We start from the raw sequence: 27117 nt of genomic DNA, 5'->3' as shown, positions 1-27117 counted from the left end.
GGGACAGGGTTGGTCAATCCTACTAGGCGCACGCCTAGTACTGCATTAGCTGCGGCTCCTTTATCTTTGACTCACACATATGACCCACTGAGGACTGTGATTCTGAAGTGGCAAAATGGCATCAGAAGTGGGATTTAGGTTCTTGCGAAGGGGCTGATCAAGGAATGCATCTGTGGATGTGTCTGTAGGTCGCAGACCTAAACTCTGCAGCCTGTTATTCTAATCAGACTGTGGACTGTCGCCATCCTTAGCAGGGTGGCTGGAGCTAGGGGACCCACATAATTTGGCCACACCAGGCACAGTGGCCCAAGTAATGTGTTTGTCAATATATCTATGGCGTATTTCTGCCCTCAAACCATTGGTGGTTAACCATCACCGATATGTAGCTCAGTGAGTTAGCCTCCCCACACGCATGGATTAGAATGAGGGAAAAGATGGTCACTTAAGAGATGTATTTGTAGGGCTCAAGCTCAAAATCAAAGGTTTTGTGTGGCTGTGATCAAAATACAGATTGTGAAAGTGGTGCCACCCCCCTCACCTTCAGCACCTAGTGGTAGCAGTGGGACTGCTTTTGTCACTTGAGGCTTGTATCGCCTTCAGGCCTTAAGAAGAGGATCAGCCTCATATGGTGGTGTCAGTCCAGATGTGTTACCTGGAGGAGGTTAAGTGTCCTGCCAGAAGCCTGTTAGCACCTTCAAGGGATGGAATGTGCACGGTAGACAGCATGCCGGATACAACAGCTGTTTTAGAATACACCTGTAATTCAATAAGGGGCAACAAGGTACATTTGCAAATGGGGGTCTAGGTTGGAAAGGTTGGGTGTTGACCACGCCACCCATAAGAATAATCAGTCTTGTGGTATTTGACACAACCAATTGTACTGAGTGCCTGTATCAGGAATACATGGTCAGGTGACCAGTTACACAGCTCTGACTGACAACATGCATACAAATCAAATTAGTGATATCATAGCATCAGTGGGATTATACTGATTAAGAGAAGCCACCACAAAACACCGCAAACGATTAAAAAACGTCCCACTGCAAATCTACCTCCAACAACACTGTCAACATGCATGCGCTCCACAATAGAACCAAGGTTTTTTACCAGTAGGATACAGCGCTCGGTGACGACATTTCTTCTCCCTGAATGCGTTTCACAGGGGGTCCTCTTCAGAAAAGAGAACCTTCAGCATTAGGTCACAAAAGGAGAAATGTAGCACAAAATAGAGTGGTCAGCGTCTAAGGCCTCAGAGAGCATGGGGCAAATGAAAACAGCGCACATCTCGTATTCCAGACTGACCCTGCGACCTGAGGAATGGGTGTACAGCTCCGCCTAGTACCGCCAGACAACGTGGCCACCAAAACAAGGCGAACAAAAATGGCGGACGTTGACCCGCGGGAGGGAACCTCTCGGAACTTGATCCACAGGTAAAGTCTCAGCAGCTCAAGATGCTTCGCCGCGGACAGTTATATGCGGCGGAGAAAGTAGAACGTACAGAACATGGAATAGAAATAACTCAGATTCAAGAAAAAAAGAATTGAAAAAACACATTTTCAAACAAGAGCGCGCAGCACGCCAGAGCTTCCCCCGAAGACATCTGCCTGCATTTTAAAAAGGGTAATTTGTGGTTATTTTTAACTGTTGAAGCAGAGGGTTTCAATTGCATAATTCGCTTTATGCAGTCACCCCTCGCGAACAGACGGTATAGCGGGGCCGACGGTCTGCCGTACCACCGACTGTGCCAACGGTGAGCGCTGAGAAGTCTCAACTGAGGTGGAAGGAGCTATAGTAGGAGTGGGGCTGAGACCAATCACACTTGACACAGAAACCGTCTTTCACTCGCGAGGACATATATCGAGGATTTTAAATTGGTTTCTAAGGCACCCTGACATAGGGAAGATTTGCCGCAACCCAAGCTTCCTTTGAGGCAGGTACACACTACCCGACCAGCCATTCCGCCTCCGTTTAGCGACGTGTGCCACTCACGAACGTCTGTCGTTGTGACGAACAAACCCAAGACACAAACGAAACAACCAAAGTTAGCTCAAAAGCATCACATTAATAAGGCTTACTTGCATTACCCAAAAAGGCAAATACTTGGTGAATTAGAAGTACAATATGTGTGCACTCATGTAGGGACAAATGTACTTTGGTGTTGATTAGCGAAACCGTCAGTGTTAGCGTCATGCACTTAATTAGGCAGCCCACACGCTTACACTGTCAATGTCAAACCCTTCACCTCATTTTCTAGAGACTCACAATAGACAATTAGAGAAATCGTGCCTTTACCGTGGACTAGGCGTCAGGGAATTTGTTTTATATGTTGTCTTGGTTACCCACTTAGGGCACCTACACGGATAAATGGGCAGGAACAATGAGATCTAAAAGTGGACTAATAGCAGATGGTTTTCAAACCAGATACCTGGGAACCGACAAGTCGAAACACCGACTGTGGCTTGCAATGAGGCTCGTTCATGGAGCAATGCCAACTTGACAGAAGACACTGCACCAGTTTCTGCCCAATGTACAACTCTAGCCAGGGATGGTGCATATCTTAGATCTGCGTCAAAGACTGGAGAGACGTGTTTTTTAACACCATCTACCAAGGGAGCCATATTAACATTCACTGAAAGGTAATGGCGGGTCGGATCTTGCATCAGATATGCTTTAAATCTTTAGGCTTTGTTTTTTCAAAACATATTTTTCCATTCTGCCACATTTAAAGTCCTCCCAGCGGTCAGCGTGTTCACATGCATTATTAAGTAATTCAGAGCTGTGGGGAGATCTTGACAGCTGGTTTGGCATGACCATGCACAAGTACACAGATGTTACCCAGATATATCCAAGTGTATGAGGGCTCATTGATGGTTATACCCTGAAACGGTCCCAGGATGCTTGTTTCCGGTCCAGGGAGGACCTGGCCTGGACTGTTCCCATGGAGAACAGGGTCAAGACTGATTTGTATATGGCTGGGTCCAAACTGGGGTGGCATGGTGAGCAAAAGAACAATGGATTAAACCCAGATCTGTGACTGGGGGTGAGTGTTTGTATTGTTCAGCACTCCGTCCATCATCCTTTTGTGTTGCTGATATTGCACTGCAAACATCAAATCATCAAGACTAGAATATGCATGAACCACCTCTACAATTTTAGGGATTACCACCAAATGTAGATCAAGGAATTGTTGGCCTAAATTTCCGCAAGCATATGCCAATTTCCTCGGTCCTCTCTAGATTACATGCCACTCCTAGTCCACCACGTGAACAATCAGCCAAACCAATCATACCTGAAATATCTGTAACATTTAGCTACTATAGCCACCTTTAATCAGGAAAATTTTTCAATATTCAGAATACTACTCAATGTTCCTCTTTTGAGAAAGTTCACTTTCGTGGTAAAAATGCTCATTTTATTACGTTTCTGAAGCATTACCATTCCATCAAACGAGGTAAAATCCCACATATGCGAATAATATCCCAAAAATGCTTAGTAAGGGTGCTATCGCACCTAATTCAACATTTCTTTCCTGCACATCTATAAATCTGAGGAACAGACCATACAGTAAGTCTACTGCTGTATAGTGCACCCCAACATTTAGCACAGCATTCCAAAGGAGGTTATAAAGGCAGAGGTAGTGGGTTGTGTCTAGGGCAAAGCTCCTTAAAGGGTGCACTGCTAAGTGAACTGTTGGTGTTTGGCTGGTGAACGTTCAAGCACATAGAAATGAAGGCCTGTCGCAAACAATGGTAATTAGTGAACTACGAAAGTGGCTGAGAGTAAATTTGCACCTCAAGTCAAAGTTCTGCCAGGGGCTTTTGGGCCAGGTTGTACTGAGTATAGGTTTCAAAAAATGGGGCCAAATTGTGCGTTTTAGAGCACATTTTCCCATGTATTTACTTGAAAGATATGGTACATTCTAGTACTTTCACAGTGAGGCAAGCCAGTCTGACCCTGAACATGGATCTGTGGAGAGTTCCTCTGCAAGGTGGAGTGTGCTGTATTGTCTACCTCAGTTTTTAGGACTATTTTAGTGCCAATTGATACACAACAAAACACGTATTATAGGTCACACTCTCACTTTTCTTTTTTCCGCAGGGAAAATATCCCTCTATCTCCTCTTTTCTTGCAGTTGTATTGTCTGATCACTACTCTACTCTATTTCACATATAGTTGGTTCAAAATTAAGTAGGAAAGATCTGGCCGAGATTAAGAAAAAAACAGAAATTACTTAATGTAGAGGGATTCCAAAGTGCTCTTGGAAGAGAATAATGTTCAGATTGAATTAATCCTTTGAAACTGTGGAAATGATGTTTTCCAGAGAAAGTGGCACAGTCTAACCATGATAAAACGATTTGCACCAGAATGGAGTTTTGACCATATAAAAAAGCAGTTCTTGAGAAACTGTAGACAAAGCATAGGAGCGTATTACTATAACTCATTGGCACAAGTTCCTTCCCTACAAAAAGAGCTCTCGTAAATTCTAAATGAACTCAAGAGCTTAGAGACAAATGTCTATTCTGTCTGTCGAAAACACGTTGTAATGAATTTGCTAATATTTCAAATCTAAAATTGATAACATTTATTTAGAACTAAGACTGATCAGCAATGATCTTAACTTGAGGTTCCTTCCTTTGCATGAGGTTTGTAGGAGCACTCACCTCGACTTTCACAGTTTTACCAAATCTATGGCAGCCATGACTTCTATTATAAAAAAAAAAACTTAACGTCAAGTTTCCCCTGGAGACTGCCTAGGTAAAATTCTTTAAGACATATTTGTACCCGCTGTCACCCCTGTTGTAACTTCAGCCATTAATGACACGCTTAAGAAATTGGCTGGTCACACGAGTTGAAGCGAGCAATAATAACCTCCCATTAAAAAGTTTCAAGCAGACCCCACTGATTTGCCAAACAATGGACATATATCATATTTCATGTACCTAGTGAAGATGCTGGACCAGAATGTAAGAATACAACTTCATATCTTCATTGAAAATAATAAAATACCAAATGATTACCAAGCTGGTTTTCGTCCATCACACAGCACCGAAGCTGTCACTACAGCAATAGCCAATGATTTACATGTAATTGCAGGCGGCAGTGGTGTCAGAGCAGTGAATTTATTTCACTTGGGTTGTATGATGGAACCACGCATGCGGCAACCACGCATGCCTGAACAACGCGGTCGGAACAACGACCGCATTGTTTCCACGCATGCCTTTACCACGCATGCCTTTACAACGATTTTTTGTTGTTAAGGCATGCCAGGTAAAGGCATGCATGGAAACGGCATGCGTGGTTGTCGCATGCCACCCGCCCACCCGTAAAACAGAAGTACCCCGACCCCCCACCCTTAAAAACTACCCATATACCCCCACCCTTCCTGAGCCTTAAAACCGACCCCCAACCCGAAAATCAAACAACCCAACCCCTAAAAACAAAATTAGCCCAACCCCCCACCTTTAAAAACTACCCTGATACCCCCCACACACCCTGAGCCCTGAAACCGCCACCACCTCCACAAATAAAACTACCCAACCCCTAAAAACAAAATTACCCAGATCCCCCATCCCTGCCCCTAATAACCCGTCCTCCGACCCAGCCTAAATACAAAACTACCCTAACCCCCCACCGCCCCTAAAAACCGGACCCCCACACTTGCCCTGAATACAAAATTCCCCCAACTCCCCACCCTGCCCCTAAAAACCCGACCCCCACCTACCCTGAATACAAAGTTACCCCAACCCCCACACCACCCCCAAAAACCCAACCCCCCACCCACCCTAAATACAAAATTACCCCAACCTGCCACCCCTAAAAACCTGCCCCGCCCTAAATACAAAATTACCCTGACCCCCCCACCCCTAATAACAAGTCCTCCCACCCGCCCTAAATACAAAATTACCCCAACCCCAACTCCCACCCCTGCCCCTAAACACCCAACCCCCCACCTGCCCTGAATCCAAAATTACCCCAACTCCCCAAACCCACCCCTAAAAACCTGACCCCCATCTGCCCTGAATACAACCTAACCCCCACCCGCCCCTAAAAACCAGACCTCCCACCCGCCCTGAATACAAAATTATCCCGACCCCACCACAAAACCCCCCCCACCTGCCCTAAAAAACATAATTACCCGAACCCCCAAATACAAAATTATTCTGACCCCCCGCCCTGCCCCTAAAAACCCGAACCCCCCACCCGCCCTACATACAGTTACCCCGACCACGTCCCTAAAAACCCGATCCCCGCTAAATACAAACTTACTCCGACTCCCCACCGCCGCCCTTTAAAAAAAAAAAAAACCCTACCAACCCAAACCCTTCACCCCCCGCCCCACCCCTAAAAACTGCCCCAACCCTGCCCCAACCCTACCCCAACCTCACTTACCTGACCGCGTCCTCTCTTGATGGATCTTCCTTTTTCTCAGCCTTAACCATGCATGTGCGTTGTTCAGCACATGTGTGGTAAGGCAGAGAAAAAGGCCTGCGTTGTTCAGGCAAGCGTTGTTATGCTTGCGTGAACAACGCAGCTGTGGCTCCGGATGAGTTGTTCGGATCTTTCCCCTCCTTTTTAGGTTGAGCATAGCAGCACACAAGCACTGCTTTTTTGATGTGTTGTTATGTATGTGGGCATTTAACCACGCCCACCGTGCGCCCATCACTATCACTCATTCATGGGCTTACCTTTAAAAAATCCTTTGATGACATTGGTAAGTGGTTTCCGTTTGTCCCTCGTTGGGGAGGTATTTTTATGGCCTTGGCCATTGCCCCGATTACACTGCTAATTGTTTTTTGCTGATACGTTTGACTGCAAGCAAACTTGTTTTTCCTTCTGTGTGCCTCTTCACGCTGATGCTCATGGCCCCGTGGCGCTGTGAATCGGTTTCCTTATGTCAACTTTTTTTCTTTAAATTTTCAGTTTATGTGGCAAGAAAAGTCCTGTTAGGAGTTTACAACGCTAATAGCTCTAACTCGAGCAAATGCGAGACCCATTGCATTGCAAATGCTTGTTAATATTTACATCCTTGATGCTCTAACTTAAATAGCAGAACCTAAGGTATTACAACTACGACTTTTTTCTCCAATTTATCTTAAGAACCACATTTTTCACTGCCCAGCATAAAGAAGCTGACATAAACAATATCCTTGAGGTTGAAAGGTAACTGTACGTGAACCACCTCAAATTAAATCCAGATACAATGGAGATAATGATGGATGGTGCACAACCTACTGCCTGAGCAATGAAGATTTGGCTGGACGCTTTAGGACAATGCCTAATATGATCCACATATGTAAAAACCTAGTAGCAGTGATAGATCATGAACTTTCTACAAGGGACTAGATTTCAATTGTAATAAGTTATTGCTTTATCATCTGTGGTTGCTAAATAAATTTTTAATTTTCTAAACTTCCCACAAAAGTACATACAATCTTGGCAGTATTTATGTCATGCCTAGCTTTATCCAAAAAAGCCTGTTTAGGAATTTCTAACTTCATGATTATGAAAATGCAACATCTCCGGAATGCACAGTTGCACTCCCTCAGCAGTCTTCTTGGGCCTGATCATCTGGCACCAGCACGAACCATTCTTCACTGGCTGACAGTTAAACAGCATATATAATGTAAATCACTCTGCTTCATAATGCCTTCGAGTTCCACATGGCATCTTTTCTTCACCAGTTTTTAAGAAGAAATACCACCTAGGAACCTAAAATCAGTACATCACTTCTTACTCCAGTTTCCAAAATTCAAACGAGTTAAATTGTATGGTAGAGATTTTTCGGTGTGTGCAGGAAATTTCTAGAATGCCCCCTCCAACCCCAAACCTTAAAGTGCAGGAAGATCCAGTGCTTATTAGACACAGGCAAAAACACACCGGTCCCAATCTGCGTGCAGAGATCTCTTAACTATCAATCTCAGTCTTTGTTTTACTTGGATCATTCCTAGCTTCAAGACACTGCACTGTGGTGTACACACCATTGTCCAAGACTGAGCTAAGAGATTTTCTTATTGAGGCCTTAACAAGGCGTAGAATATTGGGTTGAGACTGGATACCAAATCTCCTTTCTGTCATATTTCTCCGTTTTTAAGATCTCCCCACTAGTTGTCTTGGGTAGAGGTGACTACACCTTTTAAAAGAACACATTATTCTTCGAAGTCTGGGGACAAAGGATGGCAGCAATCCTAGAATCAAACTTCTCCAAAAACAATTGGGATCTGCACCACTTACAGCACCGAGTAATGCGATTACCTTTTAACATGATGGATCTAACTGCTTCCTGCCCAGGTGGTCCATTTCTAGATGATACCAACGTTCTTTCTATTCAATAATGTATCTTAAGCCTTCATCTAAAGCTAAGTAACCCACCTCCTCCAAAAACCAACACTAGACTTTATTGATGTGCAAAGCACCTGGTCCCATTACTATCCTCTGCTTTAATGGCAAAATGTTAAAAAGAGCTGTTACTGTTGAGCAGTATGAGCACATAATTGCAGCCAACCTCCTTGGGCACTAACTAACCACCAAGTCTAGAACAACCTATCTAACCCATCCGTAAAACAAGTCACTTTTCTTGTAAAAGACACTCTCAAATGGTGAAATCAGTGAGTCATCACAAATCAATTCCCTACCATGTGGAGTGCCTCAGTCTTCCATATTATCTTCAGTCTACATTCAGTGCCCTTGGACTAACAATCATCGTGTGCCAACAGGCTAACTGAGAAATGGATGACCACCTCACACAGAGAAATGGATGACCACCTCCTCAATAAAGGCAGCCCAGATGAAACAGAATCTTTGCTCAGAGATGTTGCTGAGGATCTAGCAGTTTGCAACTCCTAACTCTCAACATTCAAAGATAATATTGCAACTCACCCACCCACTTGTTCTCATGCGCTGGTAGAACTCCATTCCATTCGCTGGGTACATATTACCATACGATGTTATGAAGAAAAGAGGCCTAACAACGGTTCACAGATAATTTCATATGTCTGGTAAGAGCTACTATATGGTGGTACGCATTTCATGCCATACATTGGCACACAGATGATTCCATATGATGGGCAGCTAATCCTATCCAACTTTAGACATGAAAACAAGATGTTTTTCCAGACCCAACCACTGGATAGTGTAATCAAGCACCACAAGTGAATATAGCATAGGCTCAAGATGCAAAATCCCAGCTACAAGTAAGTAATCATTTTCTTCCTTATAGCACATAGATGGTTGTATGGAGCAGTACATGGTGCCATATGGCATGCAGTAAATGTAGTGTAATATACACGTCAATTAAAACTTTTCTACACAGAAAATCCCATCACTGTTTGCTCTTTTGTAGCACTGAGAGTCTCTTGTAGCACTATGCAGGCAAATATATTTATGATGAAGGATGATGATATCATCCAATGGTAGGTAGATATTTGATAACGATATTTTCTTACCATCTACATTCCATTATATAGTAATATGTGCAAATCATTTGGAATTATCTGGTTACAATCAAATGGTCAATAGTGTACCAACTTGTCAGTATCTACCTAGCATTTGCAATCCTCTTTGTACCCTTATTTGGCATGAATTGTGTACCTTCAAACGTCAGTATTTACCTATAATATGAATTTATCTTTCTGCCATCTGTTGGCATCAACTTCAGTTGACACCTACCCATCATATGGTATCGCTTATGAAACATGGCAAGACATCATAAACATATCATTGTATGGAATAAACTACCTATGTATGAATGAGTTGAATTCGACAAAAAAGTGATGGATGGAATGCTTGAATTAATCTCAGCCACTAGTAATTTCTCAGGCTACATCCCAGTCCATCATTTTTTGCCGACCATGCCACCTCAGATTAGACCCAGCCATATGCAAATAAACTTTGATCCTGCTCAAATAGGAACATTCCAACTCAAGCTGCAGAGCCAGGTCGCTTATGAACCAGAACACAAGCAACCCAAGGCTGGTTTTGTCCTAGTTGAGACTCTTCAGTTGGGTGCATCTTGGCTCCAGCAGAACAGTGAGCACGGGGCCCAGTCAGGTTACAGCGTCACACTTAGGGCTTCACACTGAAGCAAATAAAAAATGATGGATGAGATGCTTGATTTAATCTCAGACTTTTGTATCTACTCAGGCTGCATCCCAGTCCATTGCTTGTTTGCTCATCATGATACCTCATTAAATCCAGCCATATGCAAGTCAGCCTTGATTCTGCTCCAGCAGGGACAGTCCTACCCAACCTGCAAAGCCAGGCCCTCTCTGAACTGGAACACAAGCAACCTAAGTCTGGTTTCTCCCTAGTTGGGGCTCTTCAGTAAGGCACAGCTTGCATCTAGGAGCACAGTGAGTATGGTTCTCATGTCTGGGCATACCCTTTCCATGCATTTCCTTTTATGCCCTTTTTCGGCTCCCTTTCAGCTCATTAACATGATCTAAAGAGTCAACTAGGCAGCTGCACTAGCGCTATAGAAAAACAAAAACTGAAATATTGTGCCAAAATGCTTCCTTTTCACCATTTCGCAGTATCATACAGTAAAAAGCTGGTGTATATATTTGGGTGGTTACACAGTAAGTGTGATGTTACTTGCAGTTGTGTCTGGGAGCTATTGAATCTATGTTATGATTGTCTCCACAATTTATTTTCAGCAGTTTCCAAAATATTTGGACATTTAGGTTGCACCCTTCTAGATCTCAGGCATCTGTTTTCAGGTTTTGGGCACTGTACTTCCAATGATCCGTCATAGTGTTTTAGTTGTTCTACCTTCAGCTGGCAAGTGGTCTTTGCATTGGCTCTTTAGGGGTTGCTCTCAGCAACCTACCATAACTTCCCACTTCTAGATGTACTCTGGCTCTTGTTTCAGATGGTTTTGAGCAGGTTGCATGTCATTCTGAATTTGTACCTGGGCTACAACAGAAGCCAGCAGAGTGCTTTCATGGTGGGTTTGATATGGTCCCATTCGTTACAAATGAGAGCAAACTTAACTGCTTGACGTTGTATATGATGAAGCATGTTAACTAATGTCCCATGTAGGCCTGTGTAGACTACACTAAGGAAGACCTGTTAGTGATCTGGTGAGCTGCACACATTGTCTGTTTGAAAACCTGATACATCCTTGTGAAACAGTGATGGTTGGAATTTGATTCCTTTTACAACACCTTTTATGGGGGTGAACAATAAGCCTGATTCAAGAGTAGTTCCCAGGCTCCTCACGTCTTGGGTGGGGTTCCTTAGACTTGGGGTAGTATGGAAAGGGTTATTCTTCGCTAGGCTCTCAATTTACATCACCCTTCATTATGCTGGAGACCTCTCCATTCGCCCTCTCTCTTCCTTTGTTCCTTCTACCTCTACCTTCTTGCTACCCTACTCCTTTCCTGCCTCAACCTTGTTTTCTCTATCACCACCTCCTCATTGTCTCTCCTCTCTCTTTCCACCCTCTTCTCTATTTCAACTAACTCTTTATACCTCACCTATGTCTATATCTATGTTTCTCTTTCTACATCTCTCTACCTTTCCTCCTTGTAACTACCTCATTCTGTGCCTCACATCTTTCTCTACCTCACCCTCTCTACATACCTCTGCATCAACCTAATTTCTCTTTCCGTACCTCACCTCTAACACGCTATATGTCACCTCTTTTCTCCCTACATCTAATTTTTCTTTCCACCCTCACCTTTTTCTCCACCTCACTACCCCCATTCACCTGACCTGTCTTTCTGTATCCCTTTTCAGTTTGCCCCTCTCTTTACCTCACCAATCTCTCTACATTGCATTTATCTACGCTTCTCGTGCTACCCCATCTCGCCTCTCTGCCTCTACTCTCTCTGCCACTGCCTATCTCTAACTCATCTCACCTCTTTTTCTATTTACCTCAACCCGCCATGTACTCTGCCCCTTCTCCCCCTCTGCATCTTTGTTCCAACTGAATCACAGTTCTCTCTTTAACTTATGTCCTTCCATACCTCACTCATCTCTCTATCTTAACACTATCTTTACTCCCTCCTCCCTCTTTCACATCTCTCTCACTACACCCTGTTCTCTTTCCCTCCCTTCACAGGTCAGTGTCTAGTCAGTGAAATGTACACATGGTAGGAGGCTGGGGAGGGACAAAACGTGGGACGAGAATTGACTAAAAAAGATCAGATGCCATCCAAGGAAAGTTGGAAATCCTTGGAACAGCGCTTTGGTTTTCACTGTTGCTATGAGAATATCAGCTATGAAGGGGGATTTATTAGTGATCCCGAATATTCAGAAATGAAAACTATATTCCATAATATTATGCACAAGTTCACTAAAGATCCACTAAGTCACCTTTACCTTGTTTTTTCTAAGATGAGGATGGTTTAACACTAATTCCACATAAAACATTGTCGGCGCAAAACGAGAAAAATCCAGATTCAAGCATGAAAACAAATGAGTTTCTCAATGTCTACCCCAGCTTACATTTGTTACTATTTGGCTCTCCAAGGCTGGTCGTTTATGCCTATACAGTTACTGAAAGTTGAACATAAAATAATTATCACTAGACATCATGAGGGCTTGAATGACATGAAAACAGTTAATCAATTCAAAACTGATTAACTCCACCAACAAGAACACGAAAGCTAAGCCAGTACTGCCCAGCACGGAGAAATCCATACTGAAACCGTTTTCTACAAAACCCCAGTGCATGCAATGCTATCCCCAGATCATAAGCTATAATTTCTAAAGCGCCTTCCCAAGGCAGTAGCTTAAGTAACCCAGTAGGCAAGCACTATGCTCTTGTCAGTAACAGCAACAATGTCTTAGTAGGCGCTAATGCACTGTAGTGCCAAGCAAGAAACGTCGCAAAACCAGACCAGCACCTACAAAGCCTGTATCCAAACCCCCATTTCATGTCTCTACCCACGATGCCTCAGGATGCTGAAGTGCTATTGACCGAGGGCCCGATTTGCAACGGTAAACTTCCACTTTTGTGTAAGTTTACGATTGTTTGGTATTTACAAAGGGATTCACGAGTAGTATCTTTACCTGTGCGAAGTCTCCACACATAAAAAGATAGGTCTTTTTATGTGCAGAAAATCCGCACTCGTAACAAAGATACTACTCATAAACCGCTTTGTGAATCCAGTTAAACACTAAGGCCCTCATTACAACTTTGGCAGGCGGCAACTGCCGCCCGCCAAGTTGTAACCACTGTGCGGCCGCCAATGCGGCCACACTCCCGCGGTGGCCATTTCAACATCCCCGCCGGCCCAGCAGGGATGACGGCCGCAACATGGGAGCCGGCTCCAAATGGAGCTGGCGGTGTTGCGGCGGTGCGACGGGTGCAGTTGCACCCGTCGCACTTTTCACTGTCTGCTATGCAAGCAGCGCTGCCCTGGAGGATTAAATCCGCCGGGACCAATGTGGCGGAAAACCGCCGTAATTCCTAAGATTGCACCACCAGCCTGTTGGCGGTGCAATCGACAAAACAGCCCTGGCGGTCTTTAACCACCAGGGTTGTAATGAGGGCCTAAAACTGTTTGGAGCTGTATCACATCGCCAGGTAGTGCTAGTACTTTCTGTGATTTCGCTGATACTTGTTTTTACTATTCTACATACAGTGTCTGCTAATCAGTGGTAAAACTTAAGTCATACAGTATCAATGTCCCAAATCATCATTGGTATTCAGAGTAATCATTGGCTGCCCAACCATACTACCCTTTGGATTATCAAGACGCCAATAGGAATGTTTGGCACCACTGAGATGTATGACAGTCCCAGGACATTGAAAAAAAGTCTGACACCTACACCTCTGTGCTTACAGTCATTACTGCTGCAACTAGTGGCACTAAACTACATTAAAAAAAATGTTTTTATTGATTTTTTCTCAACAGCAAACAATACCACGGCTGGAATCCCCAACCATGCAACGCATTATTGACATAGGAAGGCGCAGTACAATATGCATCATATACAAGCTGTCCAAAGTGCCATGCCACTGTCAGGAGAGGAGGTGATTTCAAGGATCCGACTTGGTGTCTGTGGAGCTACTTTCAGCACTAATCAATAAATAGGAGCGAAGTGGGGGCCAAATATCCCTTGGCCGGGACGTAGGGAGAAGCAACAAAGCATATAGTTCACTTGTTGCATCACAGAAAATAAGATTGTTTAACCAGTCATCAATGGTGGGTCTTCGACCACTGCCCCACAACACCACAATACGCCATTTAGCAAGCAGGAGCACCATTGCCACAAATCTATGATGTGGGACAAGGGGAATAACATAACACAAGAGTGCTATGGCGGGGTCAGGGTCTATGACATGGTCTAACATAGTAGATATAAGTGTAAATATGTCTCTCCAGTATGCCTATATGAAGGTGCAATTCCAAGTGAGGTGGGGAAAATCAGCATGATAAGTTGGACATTTGAAATATTGGTGAGAACGAGATGGGTCAATATTAACCAGGGTATGATAGCGGTGTAAAAACTTGTAATGGAGGAGTTTATGTTGACTATTTAATGACACTAGTTTAGTCTGCAGGCAACAATATTGCCACATTTTATCTGTGATCGGGAGATGTATATCCTGCTCCCACTCCGTTTGCGCTGCGATGCGTGATGTGGGTTGCACCTCAAAGACTGGCACGGTACAGATGAGATACCAGCCTAGTGCTATCTGTTGATGAAATCACCATAGACAGAGGGGGGGGGGAAATCATGTGGCTCTTGAGGAAAATTGGGGAGTTTTTCTCTCAGTGTACTATGCAGGCAAAGGCGTATTAATTGATCCACTGAAGAGGTCAGGCCCCCTACTTCAAAGATGGAATGTAAATATAATTTACCATTTATGAAGAGATCACTAAACGTACGGATTTGATGTGAGGATAGTCCGCATTACAACAACACTTTCTGTGTCATTGGTATCCACGGGTTACCTTTGAGAGGAATGTCTGGTGAATATAAGACATCATAGCCTAGGTATTTCCAGAGCTGGGACAATTCCCAGCATGTCTTAGAGAAGGTATGAATTTCTCAGAGGATCCCGAAGTATATCCTTTGTAGGACTGAGGGCAATGGGAGCAGATCCACTTGATGTCTCTCGGGCTTCAGGTAGGGGAGTCTGGCATCAGGATAATACCAGTGATAGGAAAAGTTGCATTCAGCCACCAAATAGTAAAGATACAGACCTGGTATGCCAAATCCGCCATTGAGGTAGAGAAGAGTGAGTGTTTCCAATTTGATTCAGGAATGGCAGCCAGCCCTTATTAGACGTGTTAGCAAGGTGAGTATTGTAGAGTAAAAGGAGACATTCAGTGGTACTGGAATATTAATAAAGAAAGAAAGAAACCAGGGAAGCACTAGCATTTTTTATAATTGCAATGTGACCTGCTATAGATAATGAAGACGGATCCACTGGTCCCTAATTGCAGCGGATCACTTCTTCTATTTGATGGGGGAGAAAGATGCCCAAATGTTTGGGGGAGTCATCGCACCCTTTTAGGGGTTATTCTAGAGGGCAGCAGATGGTAGTCAGTAAGTGGAAATAGTTCTGGCTTATGCCTACCAACAGACCAGACAGAGTGCCGTACCAGATAATTTCCCAAATGAGCAGGACAAGACGTAGGGTGGGGTCTCTTACAAAGAGCAATATATTGTCTGTGTGTACTATAGTCAAAATGGTGCCATTTTTAAATTGGAGTACCCTGGGTAAATGTCACTCCTGAAGATGCCGAATCAGAGGATCCAGGGCAATAATAAATAGGAGATGGAAAAGGGGGCACCCTGCCGGGTTCCCCCTGGAGATATAAAAGGCATCTGTGATATGATCATTGACCCGCAAGAGGGCAAAAGGGTTAGCATAAATAGGAAAATCAAATCTGGAAATCCTATCTTATTAAGCGACGCCCTCAAGAACGGCCATTCCAGGGAATGAAAGGCTTTCCCTGTGACCAAAAGGGCGACAGCTGCCTGAAGAGTAAGACTGAGTTGGTTCAATAGTGCAAATATTGTAGGTAAATTTATGGATGGGGGTCAAGGTGGCACAAAATCAGTCTGAAGGGGGGAAATTATATGCTCCATCAGAAGTGCCAGGTGGGTCGCAATGACTTTTGCCAGACTTTTACTATCAAAATTCAGCAAGTGAAGGTTAGACATATAGGTGACTTATAAGTTACTTAAGTGCAGTGAAAATGGCTGTGAAATAACATGTGCGTTATTTCACCCAGGCTGCAGTGGCAGTCCTGTGTAAAGGTTTGTCTGAGCTCCTTATGGGTGGCAAAAGAAATGCTGCAGCCCATAGGGATCTCCTGGAACCCCAATACCCTGGGTACCTAGGTACCATATACTAAGGAATTATAAGGGTGTTCTAGTGTGCCAATTGAAATTGGTAAAAGTGGTCACTAGCGTATAGTGACAAATTTAAAGGTAAAGAGAGCATAAGCACTTAGGTACTGGTTAGCAGAGCCCCAGTGACACAGTTAGGCACTACACAGGTATACACATTCAGGCCACAAACTATGAGCACTGGGGTCCTGGCTAGCAGGATCTCAGTGAGACAGGCAAAACACACTGACAAATAGGGTTTTCACTGTGAGCACTGGGGTCCTGGGTAGCAAGATCCCAGTGAGACAGTAAAAACACACTGAAAGATATTCACAAACAGGCCAAAAGTGGGGGTAACAATGCTAGAAAGAGGCTACCTTCTCACAGTAGGGGGACGAATAATAAGTATAGCCTCTGATGGATAGTGATTGCGCCAAGCGTCAAGTAGGTGGTGATCAGCTAAGACCTCCTGAAGGGCTTGGAGTGAATAAGGTTTAAGGCTGATAGCTGACCCAGTTGAGTCTAGTGAGGGATTATGCACTATATTAAAGATTCCCTCAAAAAAGGTAAGGGCGGCAGAAATACGAGTGATGAGGGTTGTTAAATTATGAAAAAACTGGGGACTGTCCACATTGGGGGTATATATATTTACTGCCCGCTAATATGCCGTGGACAAGAAGATAACAGCCCTCCATATCTGAAACATGAGAGCAGTATGTGAAAGGTATGTGCTACAGTACACACTCCGATGTTGTCCCCAGGTACAGGCAAACCCCCAGGGGATAGGTGGTTTTCCTGGAGGAAGGCTAGCATTATGTGATGTCTGGCGAAGAATGCCAGAACTTGTTTCCCTTTCCAAGGGTTGTTTAACCCTCGGATGTTCTATGTGAGGCCTTGGACCTCAACGGTGTTAAAGGGCGTAGGCATGATAAGCTTGATGGCGAAGCGGCAAACGCCATGCGCGTGCACTTTATTTTAACAGCCAAGCATGTGGAGACAAAAAGCAGCAACATAAACATACAACCACTAAAACTACATATATCATAAGATACTGGTCTACAAACCATCCAGTAAATCCCCAGAACATAAACAGAAACATAGCAGTATTCACGATGGGGGGAGGCAATGATTCAAACGATACAGCTTAATTTAAGGAGACCTGAAGTGGAGTGCATGAAATCGCAGGCTGTGCGCCGCCTGCAAAGCATAATATAATAACCAAAAAAACAAAGGCCACCATATAGCCCTGTCCATAGTCACGAAATGCAAGGTAGCCAGAAGAAACCAACAGAGAATTGATGGGCAGCGGCCGTCAACCAGGATGGGAGGTCGCTGAAGATGTCGGGTAGACAGCATGGTCTGGCGTCTTCTGCTTGGGTGACCGGTCAGTTATGTGTGTCAAGCAGAAGTCCTAAACCTCCGCCGGGCTGTCGAACATGCGGAATTTACAACTGACCCCAACACGTAATCTGGCTGGGTATAACATGCCATATTTGACACCAATTTTCAGGAGTGAGTTTTTAACACTGGATTATTTCTGGCGGGCCTCCAGAACCGTGCTGGTGAGGTCCGGATAGAGAGACACAGCAGATCCCTGATATTGTAGTGGATCTTTTTCGAGGACCAGACGGAGTGCTGTATCTCTATCTTTGTATTTTAGTAGGTGAGCTATGAGCGGCCGTGGTGGGGCCCCCACTGGTGGCTGGGGGCTGAGAGAGCAGTGAGCACTCTCAATCACAAAAGTGGGAGAGAAGCTACTGCGATCAAACAGGTCATTCCAGGAGATTCTCAACAAATGTATCCGCTCTGCCCATGTTGGTGGTTTCAGCGATTCCTACAATGCGGATATTGTTCCTGTGCAACGCACCTCTAAATCACAATTTTTGATCGCCTCAGTTTTCACGAAGTGCTCCACCTTACCTAAGCACTTCACCATGGAGCCAGCCCCATCCTCAATAGTGGATATGTGACACTTTGCTGCCTCAATCCTGACCCTCTGACGATCTAAGCACTCTTCCACGCAGTCGATGTGGCCGGTGAGAGTGTCAAATCGGGCATCAATAGAGCAGAAACCAGCTCTGAGCTCTTCCAATATTGCAGCCCTGCTGCTATAGGAGTTAGGATATTCTCCTCTGTCAGGGGGATGATCGATGTCAGATTGGGCATCTGGTCTGCATGGTGGTTTAGGGTGATCAAACAGGAATCTGTTCTGTTTTGGGTCTACGTGGCCTATTTTGATGAGTGACTAGAGCAGAGGATGGGGTGAGTGAGTCGCGTAGGGCACAGATCCCTAGAACAGTATCACAATGTATCTGGGTGGCCCCTGTATAACAATAATAAAGTATGCAGGGTAAACCAGCCAAGGGGTCGCGCTGCAGTTGCCAGATCAGTAGTATGAAGTCCCAGAGAATGCCCACCTCGGGGTGGGAGCAAGGGAATCACCAGCCAGCCTCCAGGTCACTGGATGAGCAGAGGTTGCAAATGCAAAGTAGGAGGTCATAGGAGAGGTGTGAACATATGTGCCGAGGAGCTGCACCCCCTGTTGATGAACTACCCGAGGGGGAGCAGTAGCTGTTTCCCAGGCAGGTGACTGATAAATGGTGTAGGTCCCATTGGCAGATTAGGGGCCACAACAGCCGGCGAAGCAGCAAAGTGTTCCACATGGCCCCGCTTGAGACCGGCCCAACAAGCCACAAGCAGCGAGAATGGAGGTTGCTGGGTCTGCCACCCCCAGCGGTGGTCAGCTGTAGAGCACGAGATGCTGTGTAGAAGGAAGAGAGGAGGCAGCAACAGTGATCACTCACCGGCCCTGGGCCCAGACGTCAGGCCTCCTACACGGTCTCGTCTCCTCTGACGCCGACTCCCAAGACTGGGGTAGTTCAGGTCCTGCTGCGTGCCAATCCCGTTAAGGAGCTGAGGAGATGTGAGGCAGGCAGGCCCGCGACACCGACGAGACCAGATGGTATCGGCCTCAGGTTTGCCTGCAACCCGTTCGCCCGCGGCCTCAGGTTTGCCTGCACCCCCTGCTGCCACGGGGCCTCCGAGGCGAGGTCAGGGCGCTGGACTGGCCGCCCACTGCAGGGTGCGCATTCCGCATTTACGGCATGGAGGACCGCAGCCGGGGTCCGCCGATGTTCAGGTGGCCATCTCTGCAACAGAAGGTCTCAGCGGCGGCTCGGCACTCGCTCTTCGTAGTGGGAATCGGCTGCGATCGCTGGTGCTTCACCAGCAAGCAGCCATTATGGTCGCTGCCGTGGCCAAGCCCACTAAACTGCATTTTGAAATTGCCTAATAATCTATGGACTTAGTTGCATTTTGAACTTTTCCAATAATTTTTCTGATTTTAAGTTCTCGAGGAGACTGATATATGTTTTTGCAAAATTATTTTTGAAAAAAAATCCTCCTATCGAAGAAAGTGTGAAAGTGGGCGATACCAGCAAGGACTCATTAGTGCTCCTCAATCAGTGAGTTAATCTATAGAAGGGAAGAGCTGCTGTTAAGTAACCATTCACAAGATGCAAAGTTATTTAATACACTATTGGCCTATACACAACAGGAAATTTATGGGTGGTGATCTCCGCACATGCAGATTGTTGCCTATGCTTGTCCATAAGTATCTACCTAGGTACAATTCAGAAACTTCTACTAGAGTTTCATGCCTGGTAATAGGAGCTATGGTTCCCACTCACTTTTGAAAATGGGTAGTGAAACGCATGACTAAAAAAACAACCGTAAATTTGCTTTTGGTGGTTTTATGGGCATATGTTAGGTGACCGCATACACTATGTAGAATGTTGAATTAAAAAGAAAAGGAAAACAGACATCACCTGAGGAAAATTCCACATGTAGGAGGCTTGCTCTCTATGCAGTGTGCAAAGCTAGGCACACTGTGCAGAGAGTCTAAGCAGCCACACGTGGGTTTACAGAGGTAAAAACTAGACCAACTAATGCTCTAATTTTGTTGGTACTTTGGTCAAGCAGTTAGGCTAATCTTGGAGAAGTGCAAAGCATTTGTTATACTCACAGTATCAATAAAGCAAGACACACACTCAAAAGAATAACTCAAGACCAGTTTACAAAAATACTTCAGATTTTTATACAATTTTTAAGACCAAGATCATAAAAATTGGGTAAGTCCTTTTTAAGTTCTGAATTTTTAAAGTTTTAGAAAATGCCTCAGTTCTGTGCGTGGTTACGCACCATGGGAATCAATGGGAGAAAAACTTAAAAAATGCATGTAAAATCAGGCAATGCGTTTACCAATGTCTCCTCTTGCAGGTAAGTCAAGGTCATCGATGGACACTATGGACCAGCTGGTGAAGTTTGTGTGGCTCCCGGTTTTGGCAGGAGCAGCTGCAGAAAGTCGTTGGAGCTGGTGCCGGGCCACTGTGGGGGACCACTTGGAAAAGCACTGCACTGTTGGACTTCAAGGTAAGTCTGTGGGGTCTCTTGGAGTGTCGATGTTGCAGGGGGTGGGGGACCCTTAGGGCACAGCTGGTTCTTCGGTGCAGGGCACAGGGCGGCCGGGTGCAGAGCGAATCTGTGAGCCAGGAGCTGTGCGCAAAGGTGCCCTTGAAAGCAGGAGGTAGGTCACTTTTAGGGTCGCTTGCAGGTCAGCAGGGGCAATCTGATGGGTGGTCCTGGTGTCTTCTGAAGTCCCTTGGCTTCCTCCTGGTCCTTTTTCTCTCTGGAGTGGACTGTCCTTCTGGGTGTTCGACGTGAGGTGACCACTACCAAGGGCATTTGCATGGTTTGGCCACTAGAGGTCACAGTGCCACCAAACCTGGCACACTTGCAGGGTTTGTCCTCATGGTCGTTTGGGTGCAGTTTGGTCTGGCTGCGGTGTCCGGTTCCTAGGTCACCAGTCGGTCAGTGAAGTGGCCTTTACTAGGTCTTTGACCTTGGTTGCAGGAGAGTCATGCCTTCACTCTTGGAGGGAGATCTTTGGTGATTTTCGAAATGTGGAGGTCCTTTGGGGGTTTGTAATGTCCGTCCAGTGCCCAAACAACCCCTTAGCAGTGATTGTCAAGCCCTGGGTGCAGAAGGCAGGGTTTGGCGCCTTTTCTTGGCGCAGCAGGTCTTCAGTTCTCGAGCCTTGAGTCTTCTTTGTGCTGGTCTTCTTTTGTCCTTGGAATCTGATTCTCTGGTCTAGTGATGCCCTTTAAATACTGTATTTAGTGGGTGTTTAAGGGAGTACCTAGTAGTGACCAATTGGTCATCTACCTTAGGATGGGTAAACCCACTAAGTGACCACTTCCTGTGGTCAGCAGTCACTCCGCTACGCCTTATAGACTATTTTCCTTCCATGCAAGATAGAGGAAAATGAAATGGAGGGGACACCGCACATGCAACATCTTCGGGGTGCTGCAAGCTGAGGCTGACCACTCCTCCTGTCCTTTGTGTGTTGTCCTGCCGTTGCTCCTGCCAAAAGTGGGGGTTTGCTATTGGGCCAGCCATCTGCTGATAGCAGCAGGCTTGGGGGTCGAGTTTCAAGGGCGGTAAGATCTTTGAAGCTCGCTGGCAGGGCAGTGCACTTTCCTGGGGGGAGGTGTGATAACACCTCTGCCCAGAAAGGGCTTTGTTCTGGGACCCAGAGAGCAGGATCTCTCACCCCAGGGTTCCAGAATCTTGTCTGGTGGTGGCAGGCTGGTTGTGACTGACCAGCAACCATGCTAGGGTAGTTAGCTTTTGCCAGAGGCACCTATAAGGTGCCCAGTGGGTAAATTTTGTAATAAATCCAATACTGGTCCCAGTTTGGATTTATCATTCCGAGTTGTTTGATAACAAACAACCCAGTGTTCAGAGTGGCCATCTTGTAGCTGTGAAACTCGTACTGATCAGTGTCCAGCACAGTGTCTATTTAAAATGGCTGCTCTGTTCACTTACTATGTCCCAGGTTTGGCAAGGACACAGTAGGGGCATATTGCTCATGCACCTATGCCCACACATACAATATAGTGCATCCTGTCTTAGGGATAGAAGGCTTTCCAGAGGAGTGACTTACCTATACTGCACGCAGTGTATAGTGGACAGGGCACACAGGCTGTGTGCTATGTTGAGTTTGCATTTCTGGATTGCATCAGAACACTCCACCTGCAATGGCAGTGCTGGGTGCATCTGGATGCATGGCCCTAGAGGGTGGAACAATCTGTGCTGACGCCCTTAGAGGCCTAACCTTAGTACCACATGCCCTGGGTACCTAAGTAGCATTTACTAGGGACTTATGGTGGCAGCTAAAGGTGTGCCAACTGTGCCAATGCATCACAACAATTTTAGGGAAAGAGATCTGGCCAAGGGAACCTAGTTAGCAGGGGCCCTGGGCACTAACAACTTTGAGACTACGTCAAATACCAGGAAAAGTGGGGGCTAACTATGACAAAAGAGGCCTTTTCTCACACCACACACCTGCCAAACATTACCAGTGGAGGCGCATGTATATTTCCCACACCATGATCTATGCCCTCTTCCCCTGGTGCAGTGAGATGATGTGGAGCCACACATCACCTACAGCCACCATGGTCCAGGCCATTCCACTCAAGAGGAAGAGGAACTTCACTGATAAGGACCCAGAACTAGTAGTTAACTTTGTAAAGGATCATTACAGGGAACTATATGTTTTGACCCCACACTCCCTCATGGAGCAGAGAAGCGGCCTTGTGGCAGGAGATCAATGACAGGATGAATGTATTAGGATACGAAAAAGAAATGGCAGGATCAACGTAGGTGGGTGAAGAACAGTTTTTCCGCAACAGAGCCTGCAAAGACTGTACTTGGCAGTGGACTCAGATCACAACTTCATCTCATAACCCCTGAAGGAGTGCATCCTCTATACAATGCACCCTGACCTGCTGAGGACATGGTCGTTACAGGAAATCAAAATGTCAGGTCAAGTAAGAACAGTGCACTTCTATATCTCAACTAGCTCCTGGCACCAAAAGTATGTTACATTGTCCTCAGATAGCAGAATTTCCCCCTTTACATATAGGCACACATTCCACACACCTCACTCATGTAAAGCATGCCCTCGTAAAGTGAAGACTGAATATAGTGATGTTGGCGCCCCACAGCTTTCCATTCTAGAGTGCCTAAATCTGCTGCATTGCAGGTGGAGGCCTCCCTTGGAGCCAGCTAGCCCCTAGGGATCCACTTCCTGGCCCCTACCAGTGCCAGTGCAGGTTTCCACTCTGTCTCCAAAATCAACACCAGTAATTTCTGTGTCGTGTCCCTGCCAGATCTGATCCCAACACCGTCCTCTGACCCTGATCCGGCATCGGCCAACGGCATGCCTGTGTCGCACTATGAGAGTACTCGGGTGCAGTCAGTGGTCTTTTAACCAGATCCTCAGCCTCCTCTACTATGGAAATATTACCAGAGGCTGGAAGCCCTATTCAGTTTTAAGTTTGACATACTCCAAGGCCTACAAAACATTCCCCAGGACCCTGATGATCAAGGGCTGAACAATCTACTCGCCCATCATTGCAGTGATGAAGGTCTTTTCCTAATCTTATAGAATACCAGTGAACTAGAGACTTTCTCCGAGACCGAGCTACACCACTTGGTTCACCAACAGATACAAGTGCCTCCTTTGCAATGGTAGTATGACAAGCAGCTGAGGTGCTAGATTTACTTCTGCTGATGTTTAAAATCAGAGACAAATTGATGACTGAAACACCCAACCAGGGCCACATTCACCAAAGCCTATTTTGTCAATAATATTGTACTCACAGATACCTTCATGGCCATTCTGTCAAAACCATGCTTGATTCCTCTTTTCAGTTGACCTGTAGCCAAGTAATGTAGGCCAGCCTCTGGGAGCCCCGATTTCCTGACAAAACAACCTACACCTTAAAGCCTAGAAGTGCAGACATCGATGAGCAGGGTTAATCTAAAAGCCATCCCCTCAAGTCCATCCCAAACCCTTGAGGAAGACTAAGGGTGTCTCTTGGCCAAATGATTCAGGCTGGACAGGATGCATCAAATATTTACTGTGCACCGGCCTCCACAACAGTGGTTGCATAGGCGGCATTATTGGCACCAACGTGGTGCTTAGACAACATGCGTGGATGCTGGTAACTCAATTTCTGACGGCATCTATGCTCCTTTATGGTCTTCCTTCGATTGATCTAGACTTTTTAGGACAAAGGCTGATTGAACGCTTGAACGATTAAAAGACAGCTGCCTCCTCAGCACAATAGTTTGAGTTATTGCCGCCATCTGCAAATTACACCAGACCTCCAGGAAATTTGGTACTACAAAGGCCTAGCATACTGGCAATATCTCAGCTGGTGCATCTGGTCCAGTCTTTTTGAGGCAAAGGATGTTGTGGCGATCAAACCCATTCACACTAGTAGGGGCTGCATCCATCTTCTTCATCCTCACCTGATGCAGGCCTTCAATCCATTTTGCTATGATCTTGTTGAACTCAGACAGTAAGGGCCAGATACAGACTTTTCCACTGCATATAGAAATCCATCACATCAGTCAGATGGGTTTTATAGATTGTTCAAAGAGGCTACACCCCCACCTTTCATTTCTTGCCCTCTTCGTATTCTCCCCACACCAAGACAAATTTTAGCAAACCACATCTTAATGCAGGAAGTCAATTCCCTGGTTGCCAGGAGTGAGATCAAATGAGTTCAGAGGGCTACTCTTGCTATTTCTTTGTGCCAAAGAAGGACAAAAACCTCAGACCTACAGTGAACCTCTTGCCATTGGGCGCCTTTCTGAGAAAAAAAAGTTCAAAATGCGTGCTGTCATACATATCCCCTCGGTTCTGAACTCTGGAAACTGGATGGTGCTATTGGACTTTCAGAATGTCTATTTTCATACACCTGTCCTGTCGTCACACAAACATTACCTAACATTTATAGTGGGGTCAGATCTCTTCCCATTTGCTGGGTTGCCCTTCCTCCTTACCGTGGATGTTCACAAAAATGGTTGTGGTGGTTGCAACTCATCTTTGGAGGATAGGTATATTCCTATACCTCAGTGGCTGGCTGCTCATTGAGGACTTAGCACAGTCAGTCGCAGACCACCTCTGGACAGTGGCTGCTCTCTTGAGCTACTCATGATTTCCCATCAGTGTGCTCTAATCCCACATGAGCTCTGTAGCGATCTGGGTTCTGGATGCAGTACCCCATCTCCCCCACATGTTTTGCCTGTTTTTTAGATACAACTTCGACTGAAGTGCACTGGGTTTTTGCTAACCAAGTCCCCAGTGCTAGTATCCTTTCCCTAAGACAAGACACCTGGTCACTTGATCCCCAAGAGACCAGGCACTTCAGTCCCCTGTAAGTCCCTAGCAAATGGTACCCCTGGTACCTAGGGCATGCGTACTGAAGAGGGCCCCTGAGAGCTGCAGCACAACTTGTTCCACTCTGAAGGACCCAGCATGAATCTTATGCAGATTGCCATTAGAGGATGTGTGATAAGGTGCTCCCAAAATTGAAAACACACCATGGCACACAGCCTGTGTGTCATGTCCCCTAACACAACATGTAATATATGTAAGTCACCCCTCCAGCAGGCCTTACAGCTCTAAGGCAAGGTCCATTATATTACATGTGAAGACCTATTTGCACAAGCAGATATGCTCTTGCTATGTCTGTGCCGATTCTCAGACATAGTAAGTGACCGGGGAAGCCATTTTAAATACATGTGCTGGGCTCTAGACACTACAAGTTCCACAGCTATATGAAGGCCTCACTGAAGATAGGGAAGTTTGGTATCAAAAATCTCTATTGGGGAAACCACACTGATGTCAGTGTTGGATTTACCAATACATGCACCCAGAGGGCACCTTAGAGGTCCCCCCTGGAAACCTACCAGCTACTGGTGTGTTAACTGACTGGTCCTGACCAGTTCAGCCACCTTACCCATGTTTCTGAACCCCCAACATGAGAGGCAGCACTCTTGGGGTCCAGAGACAAAAGCCTTCACTGGGTGGAGGTGTTGACACCGCCCCCAGGCAGGATGTACATTCTAGGGCAGGAAGCTTCAGAGGCCTGGCTGCCTTTGTACTGTGACCCCGGTCTCACCAAATGGCAGAGATGAACAAGCCCCCTGTCCTGACCACACTTTTGGCGGCAAGACAAGTAGAAAAATTTGGCAGAATAGGAGGTGTGCCCACTTCATACCAGTCTTACCCAAGGTGGATGAGCTGAAGCGGACATCACTTTTTTAATTCCTCCATCTTGGTTTGGAAGGAATTAGGCCAATAGGGTCAGGACTATGCCTACTTCCCAACAGAAGTGGTCATAGAAAGGGTGTAGTCACCCTAAAGGTGGGCAACCCATTGGATGCCACCTGGCACTCCCTGTCATACCCCTAAATTTAGTATTTATGTGGCATCCCTGAACCCCAGAACGGAGATCTTGATGACCTAAGAAGAAGAGGACACAGAAGAGATGGACCCGCAGAAGAGGAGAAGAAGAAACAGCTGGCCTGGTACCACCCCCGCTGGTCTGTCTGCGCTCCTCAACTGACTCTGCACCAGAAGATGCCTTGTCCTGCAGCTGAGCCTTCAGAAATTTGTGAGGACTGCCTTCCTTCAAAAAAGACTCAAGTCTCCCATGAGCAGCGGCCCTGCTCCCCAACCAACTCGACAGAAAGGACTCTGAGCATATGGAACCGTGAAGACTCAACATCTCAAGATACCGCTACACCCGCCATCACCAACATGAGTGGGAGTGGACCTCCGGTGCCAGCAAGGTCCCCCAGCTGTCCAGAGTTTGAGTCAATTGTAGTTTTACCCCTCCTGGACTCCCTGAAGTTGCCTGCAGCCTCTGCACACAGGCCCCCTCTCCCGCAGCCTCTGTGGTGAGA

The 27117-nt window shown here is 45.8% G+C and overlaps 1 protein-coding gene across 3 annotated transcripts in view; it reads right to left on the bottom strand.

Annotated features, from left to right (window-relative positions):
• KCNJ4 (potassium inwardly rectifying channel subfamily J member 4) overlaps positions 1–27117 on the bottom strand; it is a 143332-nt gene that overhangs the window by 47989 nt on the left and 68226 nt on the right. The window contains exon 1 of one of the 3 annotated variants that reach the window (XM_069231326.1): positions 19098–19141. The exons of 1 other annotated variant lie outside the window; for it this stretch is intronic. The gene's annotated coding sequence lies outside the window, so the exon portion shown is untranslated. Of the gene's footprint in view, positions 1–1107; positions 1630–19097; positions 19142–27117 lie in introns of those variants that run through there. One more of the 3 variants, XM_069231325.1, reaches the window with a different exon arrangement.

The sequence above is a fragment of the Pleurodeles waltl genome, chromosome 4_2 (genome assembly GCF_031143425.1).
Source record: "Pleurodeles waltl isolate 20211129_DDA chromosome 4_2, aPleWal1.hap1.20221129, whole genome shotgun sequence".
In the NCBI taxonomy this organism is placed as follows: Eukaryota; Metazoa; Chordata; class Amphibia; order Caudata; family Salamandridae; genus Pleurodeles; species Pleurodeles waltl.
Note: the sequence above shows the minus strand (reverse complement) of the source record. Positions and strands in the feature narration are given on the sequence as shown.